The following is a 12,539-nucleotide window of genomic DNA, read 5'->3' on the forward strand; positions in this document are numbered from 1 at the left end:
GGGTTTATAAAGTATGAGCCCTCCACCATGATTTGTCCTTGTCATTTTAGAGTGTCACTGACCCATTTTATTGATAATATTATAGCCTTGTTAATCAAATGATTAATTACCCAGAAATAATTTCTCTTGAACTTTTAAAATGTCACATATGTCCTGTGGATTCTTCATATTTTCATCAATTTGGGTAATCCTGGAACATTTTCTCAAATAATGTCCTTAAAAAAATAGGACTCGGATTCTTTTGTTTAAATATTCTGGAATTAATGAAACAACAAACATTTATTGAGTACCTATTCTGTGGCAGATACTGTGTTAGGTACTGGAGGGGATACAGGTATAAAAATTAAAAACATACTGTCCTGAAGGAGCTTACATTCCATGGGGGAAGAGACAAAATGTTTGCATAAAAGTAAAGAGAAAATATAAAGAAATAAAGTCATTTTTTAAAGGGAGGGTTGTTGGAAGATATTTCTTTCAATGGAGATGATGGAGATGAAGGAAGCTGGAATACTTTGTTGTATCAGCTCACCTCACAACAGCTCTGTGAGAAAGGCAGACCACACCTGGCAGCCTCCAGTGAATTAAAGGTAGCTGAACAAAGTCTTCATGCCCATCACTACAGCTGCTCCTGATGAAAGGTGAGGGGTTATTGACCTCACTGATGCTTTTTTCTGTATTCTTGAAGCTGAGACTATTTAGGAACAATGTACTTTCACCTGGGAAGTGGTCCCTTCACCATCCTTCCCCAGGGCTATCTGACTCTCCCTTATATTGCCACAATATGCTGGACAAAGACCTAAAAGAAGCCTCCGTCCTAAAGGTACTGATGTATACCACTACATTGATGACATAATATGGACCAGGATAGATGATGTCACAGTAGTGGAGGCTCTAGATATATGAAGACAAGGGTGGGAAATCAACCCCAAGAAAATCCAGAATCTAGCCCATTCAGTCAATTTTGGGGGAATACAGTAGGTAGGAAAATTCACAGGATTTCAGACACAGTCCAGAATAAGCTATAGACATTTGTAGGTGACTCATAGAGTTCTTTCCTGGACTCTATTCTTTTCTCCCTCTATACTATTTCACTTGGTGTTTTCATCAGTTCCAGTGATTTCAATTACTCTCTCTATCATGAAGATTCCCAGATATACTTATTCAAAGCAAACCTCTCTGCTGACTTCAGAATCACATTTCCAGGTGCCAAATGGGCATCTCAAGATAGATGTCTTGTAGACACCTCAAATTTAGCATGTCCAAAACTGAATTCTGTACCTTTCACCTTAAACCCTTCCTTTTTCTAACTGCCCTATTACTTTTGAGGGTACCACCATCCTTGCAGTTATTCAGGCACACAACCTAGGTGTTATCCTCAACTTTGCACTCTGTCATACATGCCACCCCCATCCAATTTATTGTCAAGACCTGTCAATTTTACTTTGGTAACATCTCTTGGATAAGCCCCTTTCTCTCCTCTGACACTGCCCCCATCCTGATGCAAGCAGTCATCACTTCAAGATTAGACTAGTCGGCTGAGTGGTATTCCTTCTACAAGTCTCTCCCCATTGCAGTGAAAGTGGTCTTTCTAAAGCACCGTATCACTCTCTCTACTCAACAAACTCCAGTGACTCCCTGTCACTTTATGGATAATATAAAATCCTTTCGTTGGTGTTCAAAGGCTACCTCTACTGGTTCAGTCTTCATATACCTTACACCTTCTCCTCAGGTATTCTGTGATCCAGAGATAACACCTTTGCAGCAACTCTCAAAAGACCCTCCATCTCCCAGCTCTGGCTGTCCCTCATGCCTGGAATGCTCTCCCTCTCATCTCTGCCTCTTTGTTTCCCTGATTTCTTTCAATCTCACCTTCTACAGGAAGCCTTCCTGTATTCCATGTTATTTCTCTCTGTCGATTATCTCCAATCCATCCTGTATCTGACTTGTAAATACATCGTTGTTTGCATGTCGTCTTCCTTGTTAGATGGTAGGTGCTGTCTTGTGTCCTTCTTTGTTTCCCAGCACTTAGCACAGAGTGCCTTGCCTCTATGTAGTAAGTGCTTAATAAATGTGTGTTGACAATTGCTTCTTCAGTACTGAAGAAGGAAGCCCAGAGACTTACTGGACTCTTTGTTGTTCATCCTTCATTCTCAAAGAGGACCAATGACATCAGTAGAGTGATGTCTTGACTTGCAAGTGAATTGGATTTAAGTGAGGCAGGGCTGTGCAAAGTCTTCAGCCTCACTCCTACAGAACCATCGGAGCCCAGTGGCAAGATGTAGGTCAGGATGACTGGCTATGAGCCCAGTGCATTTTTTTAAGTTAAGTAAGATCTTTCCTGGGTTTGTCTCAGGCAACACCCATTCAGTGGTTGAAGCCTAGGTGAGAATTGAGGTAAAAGATGGGCTACTTTGCCTTCACAAAAGAATCAGTCTGGGAGGGAAAGACCCTTAGTTTCTGACTAGAACAAATACAGTTGCTATTTACACTCACTCTGAGTCAGTCAGGGCCCAAGCAATGAAATTGAACTCCCTAAATTTTAAAGAACTCACCTTCCTCACCTTGGTGTCTCAACAGCCCTCATTTACCAAGTCCCCTACAAGTCTTCCTCTTTCGAATGGGACCCAGACCAGGCCACGACCCTGTAAGATATAAAGCAGGTTTCCTAGCATTCTTTAGACTTAGACCCTTATAACTCTATAAGGTTCATATTTCTGGAGGTCTCTATCCACAAAGATCAAGCTGAGTGCAGTCTTTTGTCAAGCACCAAGAGGTGGTCAGAGTAAATAGGCTACTGGAACGCACTTAATAAATCACCTTTAAAGAACAGCTCGTCACTTGTTCCTGGGCCTTAACTGCTACTGAACAGATGATGCAGGGTCATACACTCACCCTTTGTCCAGTGTAGACTGTTACAGGATGAGAGATGCAAGGTGGTTTCTCTAACAAGATAGGTAGAACACAGAAAGCTTCTATTGCTAAATGGAAACGATACATTAGAAATAATATTTGCTTGCATCCCTCCAGTGTTAATGCCATGCACAGACAGGTAATGACTTTGCCACAGACAGAGGCCTCCAGTGCAGACCATTGGCCCATTGGGTCTCCACCTCCAGCTCCCAAGGAGCTGGCTCCTTGGGAAAGCCAATTTGCCCAATTAACCAAGGACTCTGCTATGAGAGAGGCATAAAATTGGACTTTATCGGCTATTAACATGATAACAGGGAATGACAGTCCTTCCAGTAATTGAGCTATGCATGGCATGGTTGGCTTGTGAGAGAGAGCTTTGAGGGACGAGGCAGAAAAGGTTTTCATCTACTCTTTTCTGAGCAGTGGTCATGGGTCTAGCCATGGAGAAAACAGAGAAAGATGAATAAAGGCTCTTTCCTTTGAGGTCAGCACTAATGAAGTAATTTTGTTGATACTTCTAATTGTAAATAGTTGTTTGTGGGACAGGTCAGCAGTCATCTGAAGCATCATATGCTAAATGAGCAGACTGGAGACATTTCAAAATAGCAGAGACTAGGAAGGGTTCAGTGCCACTTTGGACATTGGAATGGCGGTGCTGTCTTGGGTTAGGTACAGGACATATGATCCTCCTAAGGACAAGACAGCTATTTTCTTCCCAATGGGTTCCTTGTACAGGTGGAGCACCCACCTAAACCAAATAGCCCTCAATTTGTCCCCAACTGTCAAAATTCCCCTCTCATGTCAGGGCAAAAAGTACACAGCTTCATTGTTTGCATCTGACTGCCTGGGTCAGATGTCCTACCTCCCAGACACCATGTCTGTGATGAATCAGTGCTACCTGGGGAAAGTTAAGGACTCTCTGATCCAATGGTTTCTGAGATCTAGTTTCCAGGAAGACACCTGATAAGAATGGACTATATGTATACATACATACACATACACATTTACATGTATGTATATGGCTCTCGACACCTTGAAGAAGTAGCTTAGGTCGTCAGTTGGCAATTACCAGGCTTCTTTACCTCTGTGATGGTTCAAACAACTTCCCAGAAAGGACTCAGGAGACCAAAGGGTGGTATTGTTGGGAGGTGTCTTGCATGAGGGAGATAAAACTGTCACTATATACCTATGGTATTTATTTATTTGTAGGGAAAAAGTTCCCTTAGCTGATTTAGTGGTCATTCTGAGTCACTAGATGGGGGTGAGGGAGGGTCCCTGCTTCACCCACAAAAGCCTCTTAGGGGGCAAAGATTTCATATCACATACTGTGATATAGCCCTCTCAGGAGGAGGTGTGAACTTAGATCCTGGGACAGGTTGCATGCAAGAGGCTTCTGACCTCTTAGCCTCTTTCCCAGAGATGACCTTGATGTATCACGTCTGTTGACCATGTCAGAAGTCTCCCTGCTATGACCCCGACAGCCCTGGAGCTTTTCCTGCTCATCACCAGCCCCTCACACCAGAAGGAATCTGCAACTGTACCAAATATATCGTCTCTGCAGTGGCTCTGGTCTTCCTGATGCTCCTCCTGTTCATCGTCACCACCTTACCTTAGGAGACCCACCATGAACTGCAAAGATGTGGCATTATCCAACACATGAACCAGACTGCTGAGACTTCAGACTTGCTCTTTCTAACGACAGGAAGAAAAGTCTGGGATCCCTGGCTTTTGTTCTCCACATTTTTTTTCTTTCTCATTGTGGCGATTCTGAAGGGGAGTGAGGGATTGTAATGGGAATGCAAATTTGGAAGATCTTCCCTGCCCCTAGGCTAAAGTGCACCTGAAGCCTGGGGTGGGGGAGGCTTGTTTTTCAGTAGATACTTCTTGATTGGCCAGTGAGTCAATAAGGTTGTTACATTCTCTGAGCCAGGAGAAGGCTATATAAGCCCTGATGTGAGGTTTTGTTTTGGGGGCTCACTTTGAGAAGTGTTCTGTGATTTGATCTGTATTATGGGAAGCTGTTGTCCAGGCCCCCCCCCCCTTTGAAAAACCCAGATGTGGAAACCCAGATGTTGACTGGGTATGGATGTAATGGTTGAACAGTTTGGAAATCTGTCTACTTGATCTGTTTCTGTCTTGATAATTCTGCCTGTATACTTTGAAGTTCGGGGTGCTGACCTTTTCCCCTGAACAAGGTAAACAATATATGTCTGACTGATTAAAGTAAGCTTGTTAACCCATTTTGAGTTGCTTTCCTTTAACAAAGCAGATCCAGGAACCTGTATGGGCAGCCACCCTGAGGACGCTTGGGGTGCTTGCTGCTACAGGGATGCACTTTTTTTTTTTCTCTTTTCCCCTTAATTTTTCCCACCATCGGATGACTGTCCAGTAAAACGTGTCAAAGCATTTAAACTCTGGAAAAGTCTGTTAGAAGAACTTTGAGCCCTTGCCACCAGGAAGGTGATATGATAGGACTATATGATAGGACTAATCTAAACCAGCAGTTTTTTTTAACAGCTTTTCTCCACCCATCCCCTAGCTACAACAAGGGGAATCCTCCTCTGTCCTGGCTTCCAAAGGGATTAGCTTTCCCTAAAAGAAGACAAAGCTATCCCTGGGACCTGCCTCCCGATTGCAGCTCCCTTAGGGCATAAAAACCCCCAGCTACTTGGAGTCTGGACCCCTCCAACTTAATAGATTTCTGAACACCACACAAGTCCCCCTATCCTTCACCATATTCTGTCCTGATGATCAGACAAATTTCCATACAGAGATGTTGGGGGCCACATCTAGAGAAACCAAGTGTCACTGAATCCTTATTGCATATCCTTGCTGTGTTAGGGCAAAGTAAGGCAAAGTAAACCACCTTTTGTTAACTGTTCACTGACTTATTGAGTGCCTCATTTCACACTAATATTGAACCTAGACTAAGCAAGTGCTGCTAGTAGAACCACACGGTATTTCTAAAGAGTTGTACCAACATTTATTCTTTGGTTTCCTTATTTCCTTTATGGTAGTTGTGTATATTTTAAATTTTTTTCTTTGGTTCTTAACACCATTTTCTTTTCTTTAGTCTTTTCAAAAAAAATCTTGGAGGGAAATGTTATGGTGACTAAGGGGTCAAAATGATGAACAAGGTAGACCTAGAAAAGAACTGCCTAACATCCAAAAATGCAAAGTGTAATAACAAAACTGGTGGGTCCAAGAGCTTCTCTTTTCTACCCTGCCTAATTCTTGCTCGATAGGGAATGTAGCACTAAGGGTGGTGACTGATTATCTGGGAACTGAACAGTTCAAGAAAGAGAAAGGTATAAAACTGAGAATTGTAGTTACTGCTAAAAGATAAAGAGAAGTTGAAATACAGGGAGGAAGGCTGACTTTTAAACGTACTGTGGAAACATAAATATTGAGGGCTTCTCCTATCCCCCTTCCCTCTTTAGGCTACATTATTACACACTATGGACCCTCCTTAGTATGAGGACAATACTTTAGTCCCACCTGAATGTGAAGCCTTATCAGTCTTTCTTTAATTATCAATTCAGAAATAATGTCCTTACCTGAACGGGTCTTTCATATTATTCTTATTGAAGGTCTAACAAATTTCTAAAGGGCCTCGTCAGCCCAGAAAAGACTACTCCCTGATGTGACTAGAGTGGTAATTGGACAAAGGCATAATCACCTTTTGTCCCATCCATTTAAGAACAGTCATCCTGTTCCATATTCCTTGACTGAATTAGTGAAATGATTCTCCAAAGTGCATTCCAAGGAAGGGAGATGGCCAGTACAAAGGCTGATAGATGAGAGATGGAAGAGAGAGGAGGTCTTTTTGTCTGGATTTCAGGGCATGGGGAACAGAGGACTATCCAGTGAGGCCAGAAATACAGGTCAGGGTGGAGTTTGGAAGAGCTGTTTTGGAAGCTAAACAGATTACATTTTATTATTTTCATACAGCTTTGAGCTAAGAATGACTTTCACATTTTTTAATGCAATAACCTTTCTTTAAAAATGTAAAAACCATCCTTAGCTCTCAGGCCATCTGCTTTGTATCAGGTGACAGGCTGGGTTCAGCCCAAATTCTGTAGTTTGCTGGTGTCTGCTATAGAAGCATGATGTATATGGATGTCCTTTCTGGATTCTCTATATGAGGAAGTGCCTTTGCCAGCCATGCTTGATACTAACCGGGTTCTCTTCCAATCCCATCCTGGACTTCCTCTCAAGCTAGAGATGTCTCTATCCCTACAGCCTCCTTCCCTTGGTGAATCCCTTCTTGGACCTCCATTAGAGCGAGTGCCCACAATACTCCTGCTCACTTCTAACATGACTCAGCTTCAGACTCCCCTTGCCCCAATGTGGCTACTCTCCCTGTTTCAATTTCCTTTTTAATCTTGCCTTCCTTCATTAGGATGCACACTCTTTGAGGGCGGAGACTGCCTTTTTGCTTTGTCTTTTGTATTTGCATTTCTCACTGCTTAGCACAGTGCCTGGCAAATAATATTTAATATTTATTAAAAATTAATAAATATTAAAAAATAAATATTAATAAAAAAGCTTTACCTCCCAGTCACTCAAGCATCATCTTCCACAAGAACACCCTTTCCTGATTCATCTGTGTCTGTCTGTTATCCCCCATTAAAATGTAAACTCCTTGAGATTGGGAATTTTGTTCCTTACATCTTAATGCCTAGAGATCTAGGATTGATAATACAAATTTTAAAGGACATCAGGGAGCAGGAGGCCAAATAGGGCCTGAAAAGAGGCACACGTGAGATTGATACAGACTATGAAGAGATATAGCCAGACAGAAGTTTTTGCAGTGACTCTGAATCACAGGGATTATGAAAGAGGAAAATAGGAATTTCCTAATCGTAGGGCAAAAGATTTTGCATTAAGAAATTCATTCCCTCAAAGAATGGGAGAAGGGACAGTAGATTTGTCCCCTTATAAATGTAGGACTTTAGAATTCTTAATATTTTAATGAAAGAAAATGGGAGTTTCTCAAGGCAATATAGTGAGTCTTTAATATGCTTTGATAAAAGAATTTCTAAGATGTCTGAAGAAAAGATATTATAAAGATGCTGTGAATCCAGGCCTGGGCAGGTGGAAATCTTGGTTGTCTGACACTGAGTACTATTGTGCAGCTAAGGTAGCTTTTACATACTAAAAAATAAGGTCCCCCAAGACCCTGCCCCACAGTAGAGGTCTAACTCCACATTGTGTAATGATCAACACTTGATAGACTTAGCTTTTCTCAGCAATACAACGATCCAAGACAATTCCAAAAGACTCCTGATGGAAAATGCTATCCATATCTAGAGAAATAACTATGAAGGCTGAATGCAGGTCAAAGTATACTATTTTCACTTTTTAAAATTTTTTTTCAGGGGCGGCCAGGTGGCACAGTAAGAGTGCCGACCCCAGCATTGGGAGACCTGGGATCGGTTCGGGCCTCAGATACTCAGCAACCACACAAAAATAACTGGCCGTGTAACCTTGAGCAAGTTACTTAACCCTGATTGCTTTAAAAAAATTTTTTTTTCTTTTTATTCTGTTTCTTATTTCACAATCTAATATAGAAATGTTTTACATTATTGTACGTGAATTCATTTATCTATCAAATTGCTTGCTGTCTTGGGAGAGGAGGGAGGCAAGACAAGGAGAGAGAAAAAATTGGAACTCAAAATTTTATAAAAATGAATGTTAAAAACTATCTTTATGTATAATTGGGGGCAAAAGTAAAATACTATTAAGTTAAAAAAAAAAAAAGGATGCTGGGTGGTCCAGGCCACAGAGGAACCTGTGACATGGGAGAGTTTCAACAAGGTGACTGTTCAACTAAGAAAATGACACCAATGGAAATGGGGCGGGATGGGGAGCAAGGGGGAACCAGCTTAAGGCCAGACAAATGTCCGAGTGCATCTGGGACAATAAGCCAGAGTAGTTGGGCCAGGATGTATGTGTCTGAGTGGGGAATTGAGCCCAAGAGTTTGCTTGAGGTCCTAGATCCCAAGAGCACTCTGCCTTAAAGCCAGGATGACGTCATTAAGAAGAATGTAGGCTAATCCCAAACTTGTTAAACTCTACAAGTTTATCAAGGGTTGTGGCTGTGTCCTTGGACATTTGTGAGATTCTCTCACTTGGGCAGATCTAAGTATACCCTGCATCATGACACCAATGGGAAGACCTTCGTGTAGAAAGGCAGACAAGTCAACATGGAGAGCAAACCTCTGTTCAAAAGTGCCTCAACTTTTATTTCCAAGACTTCAGTAAAAACTGGAGGCGTCAAGATGAGACCAAGGGTTAGAGGTAGGGGGGCCCTGTCTTTCCACCCACATCATGAGTCTCTGATGTCCCTACCCTGAACGATCCCATTGGCGTGACTGCCCAGAATAGATGATGATACTGAAAGGAAGCAGATCTGGGGGATGACAGGGACCAACAAGGCTCCAATGAATCCCTCACAGCTATAATTCTATGTCACTATGAGCATGTAGGCTAGCAGGGGCAAATCACCTACAACTGGCAGGATAAGCTGAGATCCCCACTGGACCGCCCATCTGACGAGTCTGTTCGGTGGTAAGTCCGTGATAAAGCAGACAGGCACTTCCAAAGAGTGGGCAAACTGTCCCTACCAGCACCTCTTTTTCAGGTACCCTTAAAGAGCTCTGTAACCACCTAGGTCATGTACATAAATCTGGCTTTCTTAATCTCCCATAGAATTTAATCTTATGTAATAAAATAAGACATTTACAAAAATTTAATCTATATATCCTTTTGTAATTGTTTGGGGGGAGGAGAGGGAGACATAAGTAATGTCTCCTCAGAAAAGACCATCAATTCCTCAAAGGAGAAATACTCTAATAACATTCATAGCATCTAGCACTGTGTTGGGTACCCCAATAAGCACTCACTTAAATAAAACACTTGTTGAGATGAATTCAACTGAACTGTTAACTAAAGGAAATTCTGTAAAACAGAGAACACGTTTCATGGCCAATGAGGGTCGAATAAAACAAGAGGGGAAAGTAGCAGTTTCCGGAATGTTATTGGTGAAGGATTCTCCGCTGAAGGGTGAGCGCCAACAGTATACTTTGTTTAACCACAGCACCACATACTCTTTCTCATTCTTGCTTACTTCAGAAAAGTAGTTCCTGAGCATTACTCAAGGAATTTTATTTTCTAAAAGCTTCAGGGAGTAGAAAATCTACTGTCTCTCAACCCTGTATAAAAAGAATACTATAGAAGTGGTGCAAAAGGCCCAAACTGAAGGGACACGGTTATGTGTGGTGGGGAGGAAAGACCACAGGGCGGCGAGTTAGCTCCCTGAGGCAGTCAGTCACCTATCAGCTGATGCCACTGGCAAGTCATTTAACCTTGGAGCGTATTGCAATGGCTTTGGGAGGTAGGGTCCTCCTACATGAGCCTTTCCAGATCTACAACCCTGTGGTTCTAATGTGAATGAGATACTCAAGAGCAGAAAGGACAATAACAAAAGGCCATGTTTCGTGAATGAAATGAGGCACTGGCAGAAAGCTGCCCTAAGGGATCTCATCGACTCCCAGGAGTTTAATCATTCCTATGTAGAGGATTCCCAGATCTATACAGCCAGCCTCAGTCCCTCTCCTGGCTCTACCTCTGAGGGGCACTGCTATCTTTCCATTTACTTAAGTTTTTTAACTCCTCACTGGCAGCCACATTACAGCCCAATCAGTAGCCAAATCTTGTCATTTCTACATTTATATACAAGAGATAAATCTTTTCTCCAATAAGTTGCCACCCTTGTTCAGGTCTTCCTCACTTCTCACTTTGTCTCTCCAATTGGTTTTCCTGCCTCAGGACTCTTCTAAATCCAAACCGTTGTCCACTCCCAAACGTAATGCCTTAAAGCATAAGTCTGACCATGTAATACTACTATGCAGCAAAATCCTGTGGCTTCCTATTGCCCTTAAGGATCCAAAATACAGCTCTTTCTTCACAACGTGGCCACAGTACTTTTTTCGTCTTCTCATTTAATCACCATTCACAATCCAGCCATACAGGTCTATTTGCAATTCTTCACATGTTACACTATCTCCCCTCTCTATGCTTTTGTACCATCCATCCCCAGTGCCCGAAACGCACTGCCTCCTTACCTCTGCCTCTTAAATCCATGGCTCCCTTTAAGACTCCACTGAAAATGTTCTGTTGGCAGGGCCTTCAGAGACCATCTAGTCCTACCTAAACCTGAATATGAATCCATCCTCTAACATGATCAGCAAACGGTCATTCTTTGTCTTTAGACCTCCAATAAAGGAGACTGCATTACTTCCCAAGGTAGACAATTCCAATTATGGATAGTTTCTCTGAGTTTTGTATGAATCATTACTCCCTGACCTGCTCAACTCGTGTGAAGAAGCATTTCTAAAACTAGTGTCAGATCCTAGACCCATGGTAACCCTAACATATGACCTAGCTTCAAATCTTAACCCAGCTCCTTACTGTATGATCTCACATGTCATATCTATAAAATGGGGGTGAACAGGATGATCTCTGCAGTGCCTGTCAGCCCCAAATTTACAATCCTATGACTCAGCTATCTAATTCATTCCCTATATTCAGTCATTATCAATGTCATTTCTGTCAGTAACAAGAATGTAGTTCATTCTTCTCTTGCCATGCCAACTACCTTCACTCTAGTTTTCTTCACAAATGCATGCTGTCTTTGATTCCAGCCTTTAACCTGGTCTATTAGCACATCATTGTTAGATTAGGCTTTCCTTAAATACCATTTTCAGTCTTTTCTCAAGAGTCTACCATATCAAGTGTCAGTCTTGAGTTGGCTTTCCAAGACCCTTACCATTAATTCTATTCTATTTTCCAACACAAGCCTTTTCTCCCTAGTCAGATGAGTTGTCCTGCTCAGTGTGTATGTACTATTCTCCTTAGATAGAGTAGTTATATAGTGTCATTTACTACTGATGGGGTCTTCAACCCTATGAAAGCAAGGAACATTTCTTCAACTCATATCCCTTAGTGGCTAGCACCCAGTACTGGGGTTCAGAAAGTTGACATTTGATGTTCATGATTCTTCACCCCCCCCCTCCTCTTGCCTTATCTAAAACTATGCTCAAGGAAGTATGTTAAACATTTCTTCCTTTTTAAAAAAAAGTTTGGAGAACAATTTCTACGTTTTAGTGAGCATGAATACAAAGCAAAACTTTAGTAACAGCCATTTACATAATACTTCGAACTTTGAAGAATATTCAACATAATTTTACCCCATCATCATAGAGACTGACTCTGGTCAGCTCTGGTCCTATAAAGAGATTATCTACAGACAGATGCTGGGGGCAGGAGGGTTACTTTCTAATCTTTATAGTTAAAAGGCAGCACTCCCTTGGGGTGGCCAGGTGGCGCAGTGAATAGAGCACCAGTCCTGGAGTCAGGAGGAACTGAGTTCAAATCGAGCCTCAGACATTTAACACAAAAACGAGCCGTGTGACCTTGGGCAAGTCAATTGCCCTCCAAAAAGGAAAAAAAAAAAGATAGCATTCCCTTATTGACTCAACAAGGATTTATTGAAGGCCTATGCCAGTCTCAGATCTATCTATCCAGCCCTATTCTCTCTTGTGACCTCCAGTCTCACATCTTCC

This window comes from Petaurus breviceps, unplaced genomic scaffold, assembly GCF_028583685.1.
Source record: "Petaurus breviceps papuanus isolate PSGF00001 unplaced genomic scaffold, PetGlider_PUasm1.0 126, whole genome shotgun sequence".
Taxonomy (NCBI): domain Eukaryota; kingdom Metazoa; phylum Chordata; class Mammalia; order Diprotodontia; family Petauridae; genus Petaurus; species Petaurus breviceps.